Source organism: Vipera berus (genome assembly GCF_964194415.1).
Source record: "Vipera berus genome assembly, chromosome: 3".
Lineage (NCBI taxonomy): Eukaryota > Metazoa > Chordata > Lepidosauria > Squamata > Viperidae > Vipera > Vipera berus.
This window is the reverse complement of record NC_138204.1, coordinates 188,132,504-188,155,041: the sequence shown is the minus strand read 5'-3', so window position 1 is coordinate 188,155,041 and position 22,538 is coordinate 188,132,504. Positions and strand designations below refer to the sequence as shown.

Genomic DNA, 22,538 nt, shown 5'->3' with positions numbered 1-22,538 from the left:
GGATACGTATAATTTACTTTGACTTCAGTAAGACATTTGGTAGACCACAATCTACTACTTGATAAGATACAAAAATGTATGTTAGACAGCATCACCACCAGATGGATTTGTAGCTGGCTGACCGGCCATACTCAGCCGGGCCCAGTGCTCTTCAACATCTTCATCAATGATTTGGATGAGGGGCTAGATGGGGAACTCATCAAATTTGCAGATGACACCAAGCTGGCAAGAATAGCCAACACTCCAGAAGATAGGCTTAAGATAAAGGAGGATCTGGACAGACCTGAACACTGGGCGCTATCTAACAAAATAAAATTCAATGGTAAAAACAGTAAGGTTCTACATTTAGGCAAGAAAAACCAAATGCACAGGTACAGTACAGGTGGTACCTGGCTCAGTAGTAGTAACCGTGAGAGGGATCTCGGAGTCCTAGTGGACAATCATTTAAATATGAGCCAGCAGTGTGCTACAACTGCCAAAAAAGCCAACACAGTGCTAGGCTGCATTAACAGAGGGATAGAATCAAGATCACATGAAGTGTTAATACCACTTTATTATGCCTTGGTAAGACCACACTTGGAATAGTGCATCCAGTTTTGGTCACCACGATGTAAAAACGATGTTGAGACTCTAGAAAGAGTGCAGAGAACAGCACAAAGATGATTAGGGGACTGGAGACTATATAAAGAACAGTTGCTGGAATTTGGTATGTCTAGTTTAATGAAGAGAAGGAAGAGGGGTGACATGATAGCAGTGTTCCAATATCTCAGGGGCTGCCACAAAGAAGAGGGAGTCAAGCTATTCTCCAAAGCACCTGAAGGCAGGACAAGAAGCAATGGATGGAAACTAATCAAAAAGAGAAGCAACCTAGAACTAAGGAGAAATTTCCTGACAGTTAGAACAATTAAACAGTGGAACAACCTGCCTCCAGAAGTTGTGAATGGTCCAAAACTGAAGTTTTTAACAAGAGACTAGACAACCATTTGCCTGAAATGGTATAGTGTTTCCTACCTGGGCAGGGGGTTGGGCTAGAAGACCTCCAAGGTCCCTTCCAACTCTATTATTATTATTATTATTATTATTATTATTATTATTATTATTATTATTATTATTATTATTATTATTATTATTATTATTATTATTATTATTATAATTTGCTTTCCTATGCCTAGCTTTTCATATACACAATTAACAAAGAACAGATCTCAGTCACATATAAAAAGAGTTCACCTATCTACAATTTTGCCCTTTTTTCATAACTTTATGAATCCACTAAATCAAATGTGCCCAACCTATGGCCTGCAATCCACATGCAACATGGGCAGCTAGTAATGCAGTCCCACAAGCTGTTCACATTACAGTATATGATTTTATATACATTAACTATATTGTATATGTTATGTGTCATCCAAGACAATTCCTCTTCGCCCAGGCAAACCAAAAGCTTTGAAAACTATGCACTAAATGGTAGAAAGGTTTTCTCATAAATAAAGTTTTTTTTAAGTATTATGGTTAGGTCATTCTGCTGTGATCTACCCAATGAGTCTGACACCCAGAGGTCCCATTCTGCTTGCCTTCATGGAGAGCTTTTATGTAATGTCTGTATGTTTTTGCCTTTTCTTGATGAGTCTCAAAGAAGACTGACCTCAAATATAAAGCCTTTCATTTTATAGTCCAGAAAAAATGCAAACTTTCATTTGCAAAAGGTGTAATTTGTATGCTCTTCCGTTAAATAAAGAAACATAACACATATCTATTAAATCACAGCTACAACTCTATTTTTCAGCAGGATCTGACACTAGCTTTATAAACTCACTCATGAAATTTGTTTCTGTTTGCCCTGTTTTTCACAAGCTCCCCAATATCCATCCTCTTTCTTAAAAAATGCTGAGACTGTGCACCACTGTATCAAGACTAGAAATAGCTACATACCAAATAATGTGGTTAGGAATGTTAAATCAATGGATTTTTCCAATTAGACTGTGCAGTTTTAGGTAAAATTAGGTATCATGGAAGTAATTCTATTGTTTATTTTTTAAAAAATATAAACTTCTAACAATAAAATAGTCACTGGAAAATTATGTACTACAAAGACTGTATATACACAACCAGTGACAAAGAAAGAGCAATGGCAAAGTAGTTATTGAGACTGAAAAAAAATGCACCTTTGCTACCCTGTGCTCTGCCTCAAAGACTCAAATAGCCCTAAACTGCTTTGCATAATAATTTATCTCAAATCTTCCAATGCCAAAAAGACATTTTAGCAAGTGATAATCTAAGAGGCAATTTGTTCAGTCAGATCAACAGTTATTTAGTCCAATAATTTAGTCAATTATTCCATTTCTCTCGCTGGCCAAAGATATTATCCTTTTATTCCTAGGGTTTCTATTTTACAAGAATGTTCCAAAGAACCGTCAGGCAGGAAAAGACTGGTCATTTTAGACATAATTCATCAGAATTGTTTTAGAATTTGGGCTTAGTTTCATGGTTCATATAAGCAATATATGAAGCAAAATGAAAGACCCATCATTTACTAAAAATAAGAAACCATCACAGCTCTTGGATAAGAGATAATGGCTTTTGGGTCAGATAGTGAGATTGCTCAGCATACTTTAACCCACTACCATTAGTTCAGAAGTGAAACACTCTGCTAGAATAATCTAAAAAGAAACAGGAAGTAATTCCTTCCTTAACTTTCAGAGAGTGAAGTCAGAAAATTAGTCAACAAAACAGTCCACAGGGCAAGAAACCTCTGTAGTATATTTATTTTATCTTGGACACTTAAGCCAAAACATACTCTATAGTTTCTTTCAATTTGAGCTTGAATCTTGAAAACATCATAGACATCTCCATGTATTCTTATCAGGTAAACCCAGTTTTTTCAGGCAAAAAAAGAAAATTATTTTTTGAAAGTTCTTAATGACTTTTGTCTTTCATAAAAAATGAAGAAAGGTTTACTGATATCACATAGCCAGTTTAATCAATAAATACAATTTGTTATGAGTGATTTAACCTTCAGAAGCCTATCATGACTATTTGACATTTTAAAAACTATACATTTTAATCAAATATTGTATGAAATGAAACTTTTAAAATATTCTCCAAAAATATGCCTGTGGTCACAGATTCTTATTTCTGGAAACCTTGCTGCACAGAACAAAAACAAAGTTTTAAACACAAATCCTAATGAAAATGCTAATGATGCTTTTTTGGCAGGACTAGCAAATATATGATTGCATATTTTTCCTCAGCTCAAAACAATTATCTATGTACACCAACACTTCGACAGTTCTATTCATCCTAGGAATCCTGACTGGAAGAACAAAGTAACATATCAAGTCCTGAAAGCATAATGAAACAGTCAAATCTTTATTTCTTCTTGAAAACTCAGTAGTGTGAGAACTGAACCAATCTCTGAAGGAATGCTTTTCTTGATATGGCAGGCCATATAAATTCGACTAAATACATAAATAACTGTGAAGCATAGATCCTGCAGATGACATTCCATAAGACAAGGAATCCAAAAATCAGAATCTTCCTGATCGACATGCAGATAAGAGTTAGCAGCCCTGAACATGCCCAGGTCCTAAACTATGAAGGGTTTAAAAGATAACAATTAGCCAGTAATCAGTGCAGCTCTGGGAGCAATCATGTTAAATACAGGTGAATCAATTTCATTCATTCATTCAGATTTCTACAGCTACCTATCTCAATCAATGCCCTGGGTGGCCTACAAAAAAAATAGAATTAAAAATGCTAAAAACATTTTTTAAAATAAAAACAATAGGATCAAGTTAGCTTTATTACAAACTGATCTAGTCTTCACTAGCAGCAGCAGCAGCAGATAGTCCAGAGCCTTGAAAGCCTACCATCTGGGCCCTAGGGTTGAGTCTAAGAAATTGGAACGTGCCACCAGAATTAGATACCTGTGGCTCGGTCCCCAGGAACAGCCCATTTCTCATCTCTTGCCATATTTTCCTCTACTCATCACTATTGGAATCTTACATCCTGCTCCCATCTCCTCTGAGTTCTCCCCTCTTCACTGTTCAAGCCATATACTTCCCTACCTGTGGCTCCCAATGAAATTACTCAGTCAGGGGAATATGAAATGTTCCTGTGGCAGATTCAGCCTTAGATTTCAGCACCAGAGATGAGCTATCCCTCATCTCCAGCCCTTCACATTCAATCTACCCCACTCCAGGACTGGTCTCTTTCATTGGCCAGCTTGGGGACGAGGCTACAAATAAACACACATACACACACATCCCTGACTCTCACCCAAACAGAGGGGTGCCAACACTGACTTCTAAATTCTCACCAACAACCCCTGCATAGATGTCCCAGCTGCTACATACTGGGGAACTACACCTACTTCAGGGGTTGTTAGTGAATTATGATTCAGAAACTGAACAACTCAAATATTACATAATGTAACAACAATATGCAAAAATAGAAATATCAATGAAAGGTAAATATTAAATTTACCGTGACTATATGACTTAAAGACAGCTGATATATTTTATTAGTATATTATTCCAACTTTTGACTGCTAAAATGGGTAACACATATTCAAAATCTGTTGGATATTTAATAATCAGATTGCATCAAATGGCAATGTCACTCAGTCTCAGTGATTTTGAAATATGATTTGTTACAGAATGAAACAAATTTTAAATACCGTCTTTATATTCACATTAGTTGTTCTTCCATTAAGTATCACTAAGCTTTATGTTCTACAAACTAAACTGAGTTACTTTATATATTATGTTGCCAGGAAACTTATGATTCCCCTGGAAATTACATTGAATCCCTCCATTACAAGGTTTGCAAATTAAGCTGTTAAAAATTGCATCAGCCATGATCTGAAGTAGTATTTTGTTAGTGTGTAAAATTAAGACTTTTATTCAATATAGTCCTTTCAACTTTCCCATAGCTCTTCTGTGCTCTATAATGCCTGTCCACAGCTACCCTTGTGCTCCTTGCCTGAAACTCTCATCTTTTTCAGTTTAATGACCTATGCAACCTGAGGTTACGACAGTAATTAGGATTGCTGTTAAGTGATGCAGATATGTGCCATATTTTGTCTGCATTGCTTAGAGATGGCAATGCCAGGCTAACACAAGGACTACATGTACTGTAGTTAACATATTCTGTTAAGTTTTCTATCTTTGGTATTGGTGCATAGACTGAACTCTTACAACTCTTTTAGCCATTGTGTCCAGATTTGCTAGCAAAGTTGATTAGAATCTCTATAGATTCTTCTGTTGTTGTTTGTTCTACAGCTATTCCATCACTTCCTACAATATTCTAACATGGTAACTACCAGATTGCTGATTTAACTTCATGTATGATGGAATGTGCTCCTGAAAAAGCAGTGAGAGAAACTTTTGCCAACAGAGCTTTCCCAGAAAGTGGTCCAGATTAAGAGACTGTGCAGTCCCAAGATGGGTGAGGGAGGAGGGAAGAGGCTCAGGATAGCCACATGCTAGAAGCTATATCCTTATAGCTAATACCGTAGTTTCCGGCGTATAAGACTACTTTTTAACCCATGAAAATCTTCTCAAAAGTCAGGGGTCGTCTTATACGCGGGTGCTGAAAATTTAGGGACAGGGCTGGCTGGAAAACCTGGAGCGGATCTCCCATTTAGTCTGCGCAGGGAAAGCGGGACCAATTAGAGAAGAAGCTGCAGTCTGTGATTTTTTACAGGCTGGGGTCTGGGCGTCTTTCTTTCTAAAGTTGAAGAGCAGCTGTAGTATATCCCAACTTGAAAGGCAGGTGGGGAATGCATAGCCAGAGCAGCAGCTTAGCTCTAAGGACACATTTGACTCAGGAACTGGGCGGGCTGGCTGGAAAACCTGGAGCGGATCTCCCATTTCGTCTTTTTTTTTAAAATCCCATTTATATCCTGCCCTTCTCCGAAGACTCAGGGTGGCTTACAATTTAAAGCACAAATCAATGTGCTTAGCAATAGCCTTCATTCTGTGTATATGTCTGTTTATTAGGGCTTTCACCCCCCCCCCCAAGCAGCATTATTACAAAGTCAGCTTATTGCCCCCAACAATCTGGGTCCTCATTTTACCTACCTTGGAAGGATGGAAAGCTGAGTCAACCTTGAGCCTGGTGGGATGCGAACCTGCACTAATTGCAGGCAGCTGGTTTTACTTAAGGCTCTGCGCAGGGAAAGCTTTAGAGTGAATTAGGAAAAGTGAAAAAGTGAATTAGGAAAATAGGGAACGGTTGCTGGAATTGGGTATGTGTAGTTTAACGAAGAGAAGGGTGAGGGGTGACATGATAGCAGTGACCCAATATCTCAGGGGCTGCCACAAAGCAGAGGGAGCCAAGCTATTCTCCAAAGCACCTGAAAGCAGGACAAGAAGCAATGGATGGAAACTAGTCAAGGAGAGAAGCAACCTAGAACTAAGGAGAAACTTCCTGACAGTTAGAACAATTAACCAGTGGAACAACCTGCCTCCAGAAGTGGTGAATGCTCCAACACTGGAGGTTTTTAAGAAGAGACTGGACAGCCATTTATCTGAAATGGTATAGGGTTTCCTGCCTTAGCAGGGGGTTGGACTAGATGACCTCCAAGGTCCCCTCCAACAACTTCTTCTTCTTCTTCTTCTTCTTCTTCTTCTTCTTCTTCTTCTTCTTCTTCTTCTTCTTCTTCTTCTTCTTCTTCTTCTTCTTCTTCTTCTTCTTCTTGTTATTGTTATTATAGTTTAATCCACTTGCACTGTTTTATGTTTACATGTTTGATGACAAACAGCCTTATGTTTATAAGTGACAGTTTTCCTACTAAGCACCTGCATGTCATAAGCATTTGAATTAAAATTACCATATTAAAATCAAATCTGATGTTTTTTAATTTTTATTTGGTGTGCGTTGGAAGAGGGGTAGTCTTATACGGCGAGTATAGCCCAAACCCTATAATTTAACAGGAAATGTAGGGGGTCGTCTTATACGCCCAGTCGTCTTATACGCCGGAAAATACGGTAGGTAAGAAGGCTATAGCCTTAATTCAGTTCTGTCCATTAGGTGTAAACTAATAGTGGATTGAATTTGATTGACTCTTACTATCTCATCTCTGGGCTTGGGCCTGACATTTCATCTTCTAGTACTAACAATTCTTGTAAGTAGTGACCACTTTCTAAGTTATCTTGGACACTGACATCTTTATTGCACAGAATTTCAGTAAGCTCCATCTTTGTTTGATCTTCCTAATCAACTACCATCTGTCAAGTTTCTGGTGAGGCTTCATGGCAAACTAGATGTCTTTGAAGGAGCAGAATGGCATTGCAACCAGATCAGTAGCCAGAAAGTGAAGAGGAATGATTATGAGATTGCCCACTTGCACTCTGAACAGCTGTTCCTTGTAAGTAAACTGGAGGAACTGAGGTTTTTGTGGCTGGATCATGAGTTTAATAGTTGGGAGTCAATGGATTTCAATCAAACTCACAGCCACAATGCAGTTTATATGAACATAAAGCTCATATAAGCCTCATTATTTAATCATTTTTGGATGTCAGTAATTTACAGGTAAAGAGAGATGCACTGAGTGGCACGATAAAAATTCCATTTGGTAAGTTATCATGCTTTCTGTATTACAAAGGAATAAAGAAAAAGATTTTAAAGACTTAAACATTTTTGGCAGAAAAAACTTAACAAGAAGTCGATGTAAGAAACTTTAAAACATATAAAGAAACAGTTAACTCAAAACACTGTTTAAGGTGAAAGTGCTTTTGAACAAATTGGAATTAAACAAATCAAGCTTCACAGGAATGGTTTTTATTTTCTATTAAAGAGGGCAGACAATTGGGAGATTTAAAGGACAAAAATACAGATAATATGAACCAGAAGTTAAATTAATGGACTAAAATTCTACTCTTCTTTTGGATTGCCATTTGAAAAGAATACCTAAATCTCAAAGAAGCATGGAAAAGTAGCCATTAATTGTGCTTTAGCTATAGATTATGATCAGTGCCTCCCCCCACTAAACTAAGCTATTGCAAGACAACTCAGTTACTGTGGTGAAAACTTTACTCTTTTTGATGTCAATAAAGGGATAAAAGCTGATTACATCTGTTCTGATGAAGCACAGCCTTTCATTCTTCCTTGTGAATAATGTAGCAACAAACATTCCTCAACACTGTAGCACAATAATGACTTATTTTAAGGATATGAAACTTGCTCTGGAAGCTTTATCAGCTGAAAAATGGGACATAAATGTTTGAAGTAAATAAATATAGTCATTCCACTGAATCTGCTGCATTATGGCTTCTCTCTGTTGCTCCTGAACTTTCATCATTCTTTATAAAACATTGTTTATATTTAAAAACTGGTATCTGGACTTGTCTTTCTTCATCTTTTTGGTAAACTTGATTCAAATCTGAACTAGGTTATAAATCGTGTTGTCTTTAAAAACAACACAATATATAGCTTAGTATAGCTTAGTATAATACTTGAACCTGATCTTCATGAAATTCTGTGGAAGTACAGTATTAAGATCCTTTGATTAAGAATTGCATAAGAAATGATGTTGCTTAAATATCCAAACGCTTGTGCTTGTGTTTATTAATATTTAGATCTATAATTTGAAAAGGCTATCAAAAGTACCAACATTTGAACAGAACAATTACATTCAAATCCTGCTTGCTTCATTTTGTCTTATTAGCAATAATTTCTGAGTTCTGCAGAACTATTACGTAGACAGTAGCAACTTCTCTAATTTCCCACATCTATTAAAATCTATCTCATCTCTATTAGTGTTTTGAATTATGCTCAGAAAATAAAAATCAGTAATGCTATTTTAACACTTCCAAGATAAATGCTAGGGTTTTTTTTAGTTTCCAAGCATATAATACAATTAACTTGATAATATACTCTATTTAGTTCAATGAGAGTAATATGTCACCACTGTAGTTATAAGGATAAAAGGTAAGGTAAAGGTTCCCCCGCACATGTGTGCTAGTCGTTTCCAACTCTAGGGGCCGGTGCTCATCTCCGTTAAAAAGCCGAAGAGCCAGCACTTGTATGAAGACGTCTCCATGGTCATGTGGCCGGCATGACTAGATGCCAAAGGCGCACGGAACGCTGTTACCTTCCCACCGTAGTGGTCCCTATTTTTCTACTTGCATTTTTACGTGCTTTTGAACTGCTAGGTTGGCAGAAGCTGGGACGAGTAACAGGCGCTCACTCTGTTACGCGGCACTCGGGATTCAACCCGCCAAACTGCCAACCATCTGATCGACAAGCTCAGCGTCCTAACCCACTGAACCACTGCATCCCTTAGTTATAAGGATACTAAACTGCAATTAGCCACTATATTATGTTTCAGTTGATGTTTACAAGTAATATACCATGTTGCACTGTAATACATTAACATGGATACTAACAAGATATATGTTCTTATGGCAAGGCTCTCTGGGTCTCAGATAACATTTAGCTATAAATCTGATTTTAAGAAAAGCCTTAGAAGGGGAAGTAAAAAAAAATCCCAAAAGAAGACAAAAACAAACCACTTCCGAACAATTGCCAAGAAAGCCTAACAAATAGTCATGTAATCACTACTAACTGAGCTTGACTTGAATTCATCTGTACCTTTTAAAATTACATATTTTTCTTGCTTTTTTGAAGTATCACTTGCCACCAGCTTTTATACATGTTGAAATGGAAATAAATCCTGCTAAAGGTACTTAGTTTTGCTCCCAGTAATGGAAAACTTTACTTGGTTAGTTCCTGTTAAAGAATAGTAAATCAATCATATATAGCACAGAAAGTGGGTAGGAGCTAACTTGATCCTTATCTCAACTTATTTATTAAGGTAAATTACCAGCTAAATTAGCGGTATTTCATAAATTATTATTTTTTGTCTTTTTAAACTGAGAAATCGGATGCTACAGAGATGGCAAGCTGGAGGAAACAATATTTTTATGTTTAATAGTGATAAAAACAAAACTATGGCAATTATAGCCTGTTAATGAAGAGTGAGATGGCCTATATATAGTTATAAAACATTAAAAATCAAATCAATATTGTAGGTTAGATCTGAACATAAAAAGATTAGACACTAATCTGCCAAAAAAACATAGGATACATTATGCCAAAATATAGTAGATATTCTTCAGCAAAGTAAGCCTTAGTGGAAAACCTTATATCACATTATAGTGATTGATAAAAAGACACAGATAAAAAGTTTATTTAATAAAGAAACTTCAACATCAAACAATTACATAAAGAAGAATGAAGCATGACTTGAATACTAATATCCATCAACCCATTTCAGAACACTAATGCGACAACATAAGTCAACTTCACTTTAAATAAGATTTTAATATCAAGACTTCATTATTCGGGTTTCAGAAGAATGCTATTAAAACTTATTGCATAACACTTTTTCCACCATTTCAATCAATGCTACATCACATGGACTTTCAATTGAAAGCAAGTGGGGGGACTTACTTGGGGAACTATTTTCAAATAAACATCTGCATTATCTAGTCAACTGCAAGAAACATCTGTCCAAGTATGCGTGGAAATGGGGAATATTTTGGTCAGATATAACCAACCAATTCCAGGCGTTCATCATTTTAGCAACAACACGCTCTACACTTGGGAGAAAAGCAGTATTACTGTATGCAGTATTTTGGGCAAAGAGCGGGGAGGGGGGGGTTGCACGGAGCAATCAGGCACGAGAGACGCTGCAGAGTTAAAAGCAAGTCATCCTAAAGTGAGAGACTCCTTTTCCACACCACCTCCTTCCCAGGAATAAATATAAACGAATATAAACATGGAGCCACTTTTCCCCTGCCCTTTGGATCCAGAAATAAGTCACCCCTGTCTGACCAAATGCTTCCCAGGGCACCCTACGCCTCTGCCAATCAACGCTGCTAACGGGGTTCAAGGTTCAGCCCTCAACCCGGCTCGTCTCCCACGGCCCGCCTTACCCTTACCCCCTCCCTCCCGGGCAGTTAAAAGACCAAAAAAACGAATAAACAAGGTGACACCAGGCCAAGGAGCGAGTCGGGTCTGAAAAAAAAGGTGCTGGCAACCGGCCTCTGCCCTCCAGGTTTCCCTTGAACAGGGGTCGGCAACCTCGGCTCTTTTATGACTCGTGGACTTCAACTCCCAGAATTCCTGAGCCAGCTATGCTGGCTCAGGAATTCTGGGAGTTGAAGTCCACGAGTCATAAAAGAGCCGAGGTTGCCGACCCCTGCCCTTGAACAAGCTGGGCAGGGAAAAAGTAAGAGGACAGATCTCGCTCTCTTCTCCATTTGTTCAGCCGGGACGCCACGGAACTGAGGGGGGGGGTACCCGAGGGGCACGAAGAGCTCCTTCCCTAACCGCGACCCTCAAAAGAAGCAATCGCACGCCTTTTTTCCCACCCTTCCTGTCTCTCTCTCTCAGGCCCCCGCCAGGAACAGCCGGGGCGAGACGGCAGCGCGGCTACGCAGCCTGTTTATTTGTCAAAGAGTCAAGCTGGCTGAAGGGCTGCTTCTCCTCTCACTCGCTCAGGCTTACCGTGGCTCAGAGCCCAGCTGCGAGGTAGTGCCGCCCCCACCGCCGCCGCCCCCTTTCTCTGACAAGAGGGCTGTCTCCTCAACCTTCGGCACCGCTGCCAACCGTCGGCACTGCCGCCTTTAGCGCCGCTGCCGCCCCAGCGCAGCAAAATGATGCCATCTCACAGCAGCGGCATCGGAGCCTCTCCTAGGAGGAGAGCGCGCTCTCGCGCTCGGGCTCCCGTCTGCCCCTGGCGGCGCGCGTCTCAACCGTCGAGGAAGGGGACGAGAAGGCGAAGGCAAGCCCAACGCGACCGAAGCGGGGGGGAAATGTAACGAGACCTCAGGGCAAGCGAGAAAGAATGCGCACGCGCACGCGCGCGCGCCAGCCGCCTCGAGCCAAGGAACTGAAGATGAGATGCAAGTTGCCAGTGCGAAAAGCAGCCGCTTGATTTACTGCTCCCCGCTGGAGCAGAGGTCATGGACCAAACCACTACTTCTAAAAGGTAAAGGGGGTGACATCCGAAAGTGAACACTTGTGGCCGGGTAACATTAATATCTCGCCCTTCCCCGGTACAGCCCTGGACTGAACCAAGTGAGAAGAAATTGAGGAGGGACAGTTGCCAACAATTTAACTGGGAAAATTGGGAAGTAGCGATTGGCCGTGCCCTTTTAGGGCGACGTATTATTTAATTAATTAATATTTATTTGATAGATCTACATGATTCAACCAGTTGATCGGATGATCTGTTAGGTAGGTCTCAAGTCTGCAATGTGTATACAATAAGAAAGTGAATTGCTACACTTTGTATAAATACCTGTGAATAAGCCTACTGAACAAAATAAAATTAATTGAACTTAGTTGCAAGGCAGGCTAAATATTTTTGTCTAAATCGTTTACCTAATAGTTACCTTAGATCAGTGGTGGGATTCAGCCGGTTTGCACCAGTTCAGCAGAACCGGTGGGCTTCCGGAAGCAGCATCCACACAAGAGAACCTGTTGTTCACATATTTGAATCCCACCTCTTGCCTTAGATTATATTATATATAGTAGATAGATAATATATATCTATATATCTAATACCATATATTAATATTAAGACCACAGGTTTTTTTCTGGCCTAATCTGTGGCGGTGGGGGGGAGGGAATCTTAAGGAGCTTTGGGATAAATATGACACTTTACTCAAACATAAGATTAAGCTATGTAGCAAGAAGCAGATAGACAAAGAGTGAGGAATACTATCTAGACTAGGGGTCCCCAGCCCCTGGTCTGTGAACCAGTACCGGGCCACAGCATGCCAGCAACCGGTCTGCACAAACAAGCAAAGCCCCATCCGCGAGATGCGGGCAGCACACAAAACCACGCACTCTCCAGTCCGTGGAAATACCTTTCTCCACGGAACTGGTCCCTGGTGCCGAAAAGGTTGCGGACCTCTGATCTTGACCACTGAAACAGTGATAGACCATTGAAACAGTAACACTTAGTCCATCATCAAAAGTATTTGGGTACCAGACATCCTGAATGTGTATCTGTACACTGCGTATATTGCATATACCTCCTGATTGATGGGATGGAGCTTGCAGAGTCCTGAATAGGGATCCCAAAATGCACAGAATAATATAAGTATCCTTTGGGCAAAGTCTTAGTATAGGGTGCAAGGATGATAAAAGGGTGTGAATGTGGGACAGATCATTATTTTATCAGGAGTGGAACTTAAGAAAATATAGACATGGAAGCAAAGGAAAGAAGAAAGAAGTCTAAGGCAAAAATGGTTCTGTATGACAGGGCTTTTCAACCTTTTCACCCATTGTACCACTTTTAGGATATGGCAACATCCGAGTACCACCAGTCACCTAACAAGGTGTCAAAAACTTGATGACCAAAAAAAAAAAGGAAAACAGTGATGAAGTAGAGGTAATCCTCAACTTACAACAGTTTGCTTAATGACTGTTCGAAGTTACAATGGCACTGAAAAAAGTGCCCTCCCTGCCTGCCCGCCCGGCGGCACTCTTCCTCCTGTCCGAGGTTTTCATTGTTGTGAGCATTTCTGTTGAGGATTGGCAGTGGGGGTCGGGTAGGGAGGGGGTGGTTTTTATTTTTTCCCCCTCTGCTGGGTGGTTGCAGCAGGTTTTGGTCATTTCACATCACCCTGGGACACTGACCGTCATAAATATGAATCAGTTGCCAAGCATCTGAATGTAAATCACAAGACCCTGGAGATGCTGCAACATTCCAGCTGATCAGTGCTTCTTCTGAGCTCAGCAGAAGCGCCGGGATCAGCGCTGAGCCCTGACAGCCCTGCAGCTCCAGCCATCTCTCGCTCAGTCTTGTGTGGTGCTGCCACAGGTTCAGCTCATTCTCCTCCCCGACTACCACTTTTCTAGGATGGTCGCGTACCACCTGCCAGGTGACAATGTACCACAGGTGGTACCCGTACCACTGGTTGAAAAGCCCTGCTGTATGGGAATTTGTTTCTGTTCCCTTTGTTAAATAGATGTGAGACATTTAACATGTGTATCCAGAAACAGTGGGTTACTAAAAAAATGTGTTCGCTGAAACAAGAAGAAATAAAAAGGGTCATGAAGATGTGATTAACCAGTACAAAAACTATGCTGGTATGGTTGGTCATACAATTCAGAGAGTGAATGAGATACACTTGCAAATCTAATATGTAAAACAAAAGTGAATAGATTAAGAGGACGTAAATATCGTGGTTGGATGGAATTCAGAAAGGGAGAGATCATAAGTGTAAAGAATAAAATACAGTATACAAAGTGATGGATGGGATGGAAGCAAAGGTGATTTATAAGGATAGAATGATACAGAGAGATATATTGTGTTTCCCTGAAAATAAGACCTGGTCTTATTTCTTTATTTTTGCCTCCAAAAGAGGCACCAGGTCTTATTTCCGGTGGGTGGGTGTCTTTTCCAGTCACCTTGCAGCGGCAGCACTGACAGCCCTGCCCAGCCAGCCCACTTCTTCTGCGGCCAAGGAGCAGCTTCATTCTGCAGCTGAGAATGGAGCTCTGGCCTGCAGTTCGCAGTCAGAGGCCTTTCCATTAGACCACTGCAGCTGAGAACCAAGCTATGGATTTCTTTTGCCCATCTCTCATAGGCTCATCTATGCTCTAGACCAGAGGTCCCCAACCTTTTGGGCACCAGGGACCGGTTACCTGGAGAGAGATTTTTCCACAGACTGGAGGGGGCGTGGTTTTGTGTGCTGCCTGAATCCTGTGGATGGGGCTTTCCTTGTTTGTGCAGACCGGTTGCTGGCATGCCTAGGCCCGGTACTGGTCCACGGACCGGAGGTTGGGGACCCCTACTCTAGACATAGGAAAAAAGATACTTCAGCACTTAGATAGGATGAGAAACTTGCATCAGTCTTCCACAACCACAAATCCTCCTAGTGGATTCCATTTTTTTTAACTTTGTTTTGTTTATGTCTATTAAGAATATCCATATAATAAAAGATTCATCAAAAGAAGAAAGAACAAGAAAAACAAAAGAATGCAAGAAAAAAAGAAAATTAAAGTTAAGAAATACAGTATAGAAATGACTTCTGGCCTTCTTTTAAACAGATAATTGTGAGTTTATTGTCCCTCTTCCCTCTTAAATATTTTACAAATCCCCTCATTCTGTATCTTTCTTAATCTTCAAAGCCATAAGTCATAAATTCATTTTTTTCCAACATGTTTTTATAAGATTTCCAGTCTTTCAAAAAAGTTTTTATCTTGTCACCAAACAAGTGAATTTCTCCATTTTTGCAGATTCTGCCATTTTTACAATCCTTTCTTCTGCTGTGGCAATTTCATTATTTCTCCAATAGGTTCAATTTTGGCTAGGAAAGGCTGAGCATATTTAGGATAAATAGCTGTTATGCCAAACACAGATGCAGCACCACTGCCATGCATGTTCAGTCCAAAGGAAAAAAATGGTAGCCAACTAAATAGCAGACTGTCTGTAAAATATGCAGTCATTTCTCAGTAGTAGCTAATGTCAGCATAGCACTAAGCACATATATGTCTGCAGAGAGATGGGGGAAACTACACAAAATCAAGACAAACAGCATAACATCACATTCCACACATTACATCTATGTAAAATGAATATAATTTAGTCATGAAAATGATACAATTAATCTATCACTAATTATCCTCTGTCTTTCCTTACTAGTACTTTTCTTTGGGCAATTTCAGCCTATCTCTTCACATTTATCTGGCTATCTAGAACAGAGAATGATGGTTTTAAAGGACAGTTACAGTTGACAAAAATAAAAGTAAATTCAACTTTATTTTTGAACTTTTTTCAGTTTTCATGCTGTTGTAAATTGCTGTGACTAATTATCCCAGCATGCAATATGAGAAGGATAAAGTTAGAAGACCATGTTGCTGGGACTCATATTCTCAGCAGGGCTTTATCTTTTCATTACACTACAAGGAAATATAATCTGCTTCATGTAGTACTCTTTCTTTGTAAATTGACCTTGAGATGCCATAAAAGTTATATGCCAAACCATAAATCAAGCCACATTTAATTTCTTCACGATGGGATTTCATCTAACCTTACTTGAAAAGTAGAATGAAAAACTGCTAGTCAGCAGGATACTGCAATCCAAATAATCTGTTAAAAGATTTGTGAACATATTTTTAAAAAGCTATGTTTCTGCCTTTTCTGAAGATTTAGAATTAGAATTCAGTACTCCCCAAAAGCTAAAAATTGACTAAAGCAATAAGGCTGATAAAAGTAGATTAAAGTGACAATCATGATTTCAGAGAGAGAAATAATATCTAACATTTTGCCATATTGTTTTTTGTTGTTTTCTTTCTTTTGAAAATTAAACATTTACAAGAAGTAATATGGAATGTCTCTGTTTTAGAAATAGGTAATGATTAAGCAGCTTAGAAATAAAAACAACCAAGAACTCAAATATAACCCTCATTCTTTTTTTTCTTTTTTTCTTTTTTTGAGGGGGGGAGAGTTAGCACTTTATCTGCCTTTCATTTGAATTCATGGAAAAAGACTTTTGAAGATAAAATGGGAGGGGAAAAACAACCATGGAATATAAAGTGGGATATAAATTATTAATATATAAGGTAATTACTGCATAACGTAAATTATTACGAACTGGACTGCAGTATATTACATGCTGGAAGTCTGGTTCTAATTGGGCAGATGTGGTTCATTATGTGTAGAGTTAATATGTTTATAAAACAATACAAAGGTCCTAAATAAAACAAACGAGAGCAAGTAATACAAAGAAAACTGGCATATAACTGCTGGTATTGCATTTGATCCTGTTTGCAATAGACAAGGGCTGCAAATGTCAAACATTATGAATCGCTTTTGGTAAGGCATTTCCAGAATTTTTTTAGTTTGGTGTTTATATCCCACAACCTACATTAATAATTTTCCCAAGACAAGTAACACAACAAATGTAGCTCTCAAATTCTGGTTCCTTTCAGGTAATTAATCTCCATTCAAGCATTTCATAAATAGCTGTAGAACATCTGTAAGAATTTAAAATCACACCAGTGGCCTGTCAAGTTCAGAATTTAGTTCTGACAATTGCCAGCAAAAAGCTTATGAAAATAATACAAATAAGTCATTTATTTATAACAAATTTATATAGCCACCCAACTCACACATAGGTGACTCCAGGTGGCTTACATTTTTTTAAAAAATCCACCATATAATAAAACCCATTAAAAGAACCTCCCCGCCAGCAGCAACACACACTGAAATCAACCACTTGATAGGCTCTTTTTACATTCATGGTCCCAGGCCCTCTTAACAAAACCATTTTTTTTTATTTTTTTGCCTTTCAGAAAAGCAACAGTGGAAATGTACCAACCATACCTCAGGGAACTATATTCCATAAAGAAGGGGCCACCACCAAGAAGGCCCTTTTTTGTAGTCCTATCAGATGACAATTCTTAATTGATTGGATCTAAAATTAAGCATATAGTGCAGTATTCCCACCCCACCCCACCCCACCCCAAGCAACTGGTATTGGGAAACAAGCTTCTGATACTGGAGATAATCTACTGAGATTACAAACATAGCCATTGTTAAGAATTCTCAAGCTTTTTATCTGGAGGGCTTTTTTAGAGAGTCAGTGCAGTGTAGTGGTGAAGACCCTGGACAAGGATCAGAAAGTTCTACTCTCAGCTCAGGAAGCTCAGTGGATGACCTTGAGCCAAGTATTCTCTCTCAGATAAATGTGGACATTATTGTAGAGGAAAACTGGAGAAGAGATTGTTATGTCCAAGGATTGAGCTCCTGGAAGAAAGGTAATGCATAAATCCAAACAAATAAAGAGCACCGAGGTCGGCCAGCCAAAAATGGTAGCAAATAAGGACAAAGACAGAGCATAGTATAAATTTATTAAAAAGGATAAAATGTTATGATCAGAGCATCTATTATAATAAGAAATATTTCAGCATTATTAAAGTAGCAACATTTTTATCACTTTTTATTCCACATTCCACACTGTTTTGCCTGTAAGTACTCTATTATGATGCAAGTAGAACCAAATCTGGTGAGCAAGGAGGCTGCGAGATCCAGAGGAATGCTGAGATCAGGAAGAAATACTAGCATAATTCTTTTATCAAGCCATCCAAGTTGGTGTCCATTACTACAGCTTCTGGATAGTGAATTGCATAATTTGATTATATGCAGTATGACAAAGAACTTCATTTTGTCTTTCCAAATCTCCCGTTATTCAGCTTCATTAGATGATGCTTATTTTTGAGTATAAGGAGAAAAGGCAGAAATGTCCTCTTGTTCTGTTTTTCATGCCACACATAGTTTAGTCTATTTTTTTCTGAGCTAAAAACCTCATATGTTGAAATTTTCCTTTGTTTTTTCAGTTCAATATTTTTTTCAGAGCAGTAACCAAGATTAACTTCCCAGCAGAGTTACAGCAGTGTTTTGTTACAGTAAAACGTAGATATGCAGAATCTTACTCAGCAGTCTTCAGATACCACAGACATTTTTGTTCAGACTTCACCTCCAAATAATGGAGATAGTCCTTTATTTCTAAAGCTATCCAAAAAAATTTATATAATTTGTGTCACTTGTTCAATAAATGTCTTTTGCATAATTGTATAAAATGTGGTATAGGTAGTCCTCAACTTACAACCACTCATTCAGTGACCATTACAATGGCACTGAAAAAAGTGATGTATGACCATTTTTCACACACCCCATTGTCACGTGATCAAAATTCAGACACTTGGCAACTGGCTTATATTTATGACAATTGCAGTGTCCTGGGGTCATTCATGTCCTAACCTTTTGCAACCTTCTGACAAGCAGTGTCAGTGGGGAAGCCAGATTCAGTTATCAACTGTGTTACTACAGTAACTTAACAACTGCAGGGATTCACTTAATAATTATGGGAAGAAAAGTCATAACGGCGGCAAGGATGGGGTATGCTCAATTTTGGAAGGCAAATCATACCCCGCCGGATGAAGTTATAATTAGGAGAATACTTGATTGTGCAGAAGCAGACACATTGACCAAGAAGTTGAAGGGTAAAGAAGAGACACCAGCATTTCTATCATGGAATAAATGGGATATTTGGATGGATAAAAGATTAAAGAAATGAGGGTGGCTTGGAGGTTGGTCAAAAATGAAGTGATATAGTCTTTGTTAATGAATAAGCTTTGGAGTTGAATGGTTATAAGAGACTTAATGAGTGGAATATAATTGTTAGTTTAGAAGTAGATATAATGTGAAATTTTTGAAATGGTTTTCAATTTTTTGATTTCTTCATTTTTTGTATATTGTAAATGTTTTTTTTTGTCTTTGTTGGTGTATGGTGTGTTTTTAACACGAAATGTAAATAAAGATTCATTTATAAAAAAAAGTCATAAAATGGAGCAAAACTCAATAACCGTTTCATTTAGTAATGGAAATTTTGGACTCAATTGTGGTCATAAGTCAAAAACTACCTGTACTTACATAATATTTAATTATACAGTTGAGATAAATACAAAATTTTGCAATTGGTGTAAATTGATGCTATTAGTTGGTCATTTATGAATTCCAATTTAATGGATAATTATTTTTAATGGAGTTCCTCCACACAAGTGGCACATAAAATCAAAGGTTTACTGCATGATATTTACATGCTTATACTATTGATTCCCCACTTGGAATCTGCCTTTTTTGCAGAAGGTGGCCAACATGTTAACTGAATTATCAATTAAGTTGTCAGTCAAAAATATTTGTATTTGGTTCTGTACTTGTATTGGCAGGGCTTTTTTTGTCATAGAACGCACCAGAATGGAGTTCCGGCACCTTTTTTTCAACGGATTTTCCAGAGTTGCGTTCTTTTCCTGTTGTTGCCCTTCCTATCCTCGTTTGCTTTTGAAAATGCCCCACTGGTGGTACGGTGCGAACCGGGTCCCCTCCAGCACTCTCTGCCTCCTCTAGGAGGAGCCATGAGGCACCGGAGGACCACAGCCAGAGTGTGGCTTGATTGGCTGGGTCAGACCATGTGGTGTAGAAGCTGATGGTGGTGGTGGGAGACGGATAAACATGTAGGCATCTTTCACAAGAGGGTGAGTGAGCTTTTGCCTTCCCTTACAGAAGGTGGAGTGTGTGTGAGGCTAAAACGAGGCAAAGCAAGAGGAAAGAAAGGTGGCTGGCATGGAAGCAAAACTTTTTACAAAAAAAGCACTGTGTATTGGTATTTTCTAATGAAAGAGACTAAGCTAGTTATCTAAGAAGTTAAAATCACTCAATTGTAGAGCACATAATTTTCATTATACAGCATGCGAAATATCTGTTTGTTTTTACAACTGCCAATTTATTCTGCAGGGTTGATTTTACTCATTGAGATCCTTTGGTATTGAAAAAATAAAGGAAAATTGCAACATATAAATGGCTTTTAGCTCAGAAAAAAAATAGATTAAACTATGTGGGGCATGAAAAACAGAACAAGAGGACATTTTTCTGCCTTCTCTCCTTATACTCAAAAATGAGCATCTGGTGCCAAATCTGATGTATTAGTTTTTTGAATTACCTAAACTTTAGTATTGTTATTGTTGCTGATACTATATTACCATCAAATAGCTAGGCAAGTAATATTAATCACTATATTCCCTAAAAGAACACAATCATTTATCTATGATCCAAAATGATCTACTGTTTTTAATAGGCTGATTTAATATGGCTCAGTCCCTGAGTGAACTTTAAAAAAAACTCTGAAATGTTGAACTGGAAACAGAATATGTTTAGGTACTTGAGGTGCCACAAGTAAATTATTACTTATCTCTGTTAGCCTATTAAAGTTAAACTTCACTTGTTCTGCGCTGAATTCAGTTGGATTGAATGGTATTTTGCTAGCTCCTACTCCTTGTGTTATGCAGGGTGTATTAAAATATTTTGAGTCTTCAGGATCTGAATCTGTAATTGTAAACTATATTATGACAGAACTGGATGTCCAGTCAACATGCACCATGTATTTTTGAGAAGAGGTCTGCATTGCACTGCTTTTGTTGCAGCTGGCTCAAGACATTTTGCTATCTAAAATAGATAGGTAGGGTCCCATAACTTCTTCCTCCTCCTCTCTTCTATTCCTATTTATTTTTTTCCCATCTGTTAGGTCAGACATGTCAAACACAAGGCCCGGGGGCTGGATCCGGCCCGCAAAGTGGTTTCATGTGACCCACGAAGCCATCCTGGAAACAGTGAGGGAACGGCCCCCTCTGCCTTGGCCCTGGCCCAGAGACCCTCCTTTTGCCAGAGACCCTCAGATCTGTCCCACTCCTGCCCAGGCCCCCATAGCCACCCTTGATGCGAACGATGTAGAGCTGGCCACGCTCACCCAGTAGGCCATATGCGCTCTAGCCACGCCCACTCAGTAGGCCACGCCCACCCTGGCCATACCCACCCAGCCCCCTGAGGGCAACCGCCATGCTGATGCGGCCCTCCGTGAAATTGAGTTTGACACCCCTGTGTTAGGTGGAGGTGCTGTCTGGGTCCATTTCACTACTTGATGTCATCCAGAAAAAAAAGAGGACCCTCAGAGTGAAGAACTCTGGCAAAAATTGAATTAGAATGTGTTTAGGCTAAATGCCAGCACTTATTTCTCCCCAAACTAGAGAATTTATTCTTATTTTTTCGTTTTTTGAAATATCACATAAAATTGCTGAAAACTAGTGAGGACTCAGCAGATATGATAGAAAGAGTTCAATGATTTTTTATTTTATTTTTTTGTACATTTTAAGTTTCTGGTGTGCTAGTCTGAAGTGGATTCTTCAGAGTAATTCAGTTCTGGGTGTGGAACTTAAAGAAGGAGAACCCAGGCAATTTGGAATGAGTTGTGCCACTTCAGCCTTCACATAAACAACATTTTGGAACAAGCTTCAAGGTTTTATGAATGAGTCATTACAATTGGGGCACTGAATAGAAACACCTGGCAGGCAGAATGAAGGTGATACTGTTAAATATGTAAATACTGTAAGGATTTCTAGTTTCTGGCCAATAAAAGCAAACAATCATTTTGAGTTTTCAGAATGATATCAGTCACAAAACATAGTAATAGTCTTCAGTATCTGAGACAACATATGTTAGAGCAGGGGTGTCAAACTCGCGACGTCATGTGACGTTGCGCAACGTATCGGAGCTTTTTCCCCATTGCCGGCAATGGGGTGGGCGCGGTTTTGTTGTGACGCACCCGGCCCACGGGCCGGCAGTTTGACACCCCTGTGTTAGAGAATTAAAAAGATATACCTTTAAATAAAACAACCTGTTTCTTGTTAAAAACTGGACATTAAAGAATCCAGTTAGCTTGAAATAAATGTGGTTTAACATGACTTTAAGGCTACATTTTTTGTGTATTTCCCTGGGGTAATTTTAATTTAACTTAATAGGTCTTACTTTTGAGTAAACATACAGAAAATGAGTGGAATATCTTATGCACACATAGAACATACCAAATCCTCATATGTGACATTGTTTGATTGAAGGAATCTGGAGCACACTCATACTGCTTGATCTCACTGGGAGTCTCTCTAAGTCAGGGGTGTGA

The 22,538-nt window shown here is 39.0% G+C and overlaps 1 protein-coding gene and 1 long non-coding RNA gene across 3 annotated transcripts in view; one reads left to right on the top strand and one right to left on the bottom strand.

Moving 5' to 3' along the window:
- Positions 1-11,731, bottom strand: part of WWP1 (WW domain containing E3 ubiquitin protein ligase 1) — a 68,051-nt gene extending 56,320 nt beyond the window's left edge. For both annotated transcript variants that reach the window (XM_081325290.1, XM_081325291.1), the window contains exon 1: positions 11,518-11,731. The gene's annotated coding sequence lies outside the window, so the exon portion shown is untranslated. The remainder of the gene's footprint in view (positions 1-11,517) is intronic.
- LOC308666447 overlaps positions 11,226-22,538 on the top strand; it is a 44,634-nt gene continuing 33,321 nt past the window's right edge. The window contains exons 1-3 of the long non-coding RNA XR_014026132.1: positions 11,226-11,239; positions 11,404-12,001; positions 14,949-15,081. This is a non-coding gene — a long non-coding RNA (uncharacterized lncRNA). The remainder of the gene's footprint in view (positions 11,240-11,403; positions 12,002-14,948; positions 15,082-22,538) is intronic.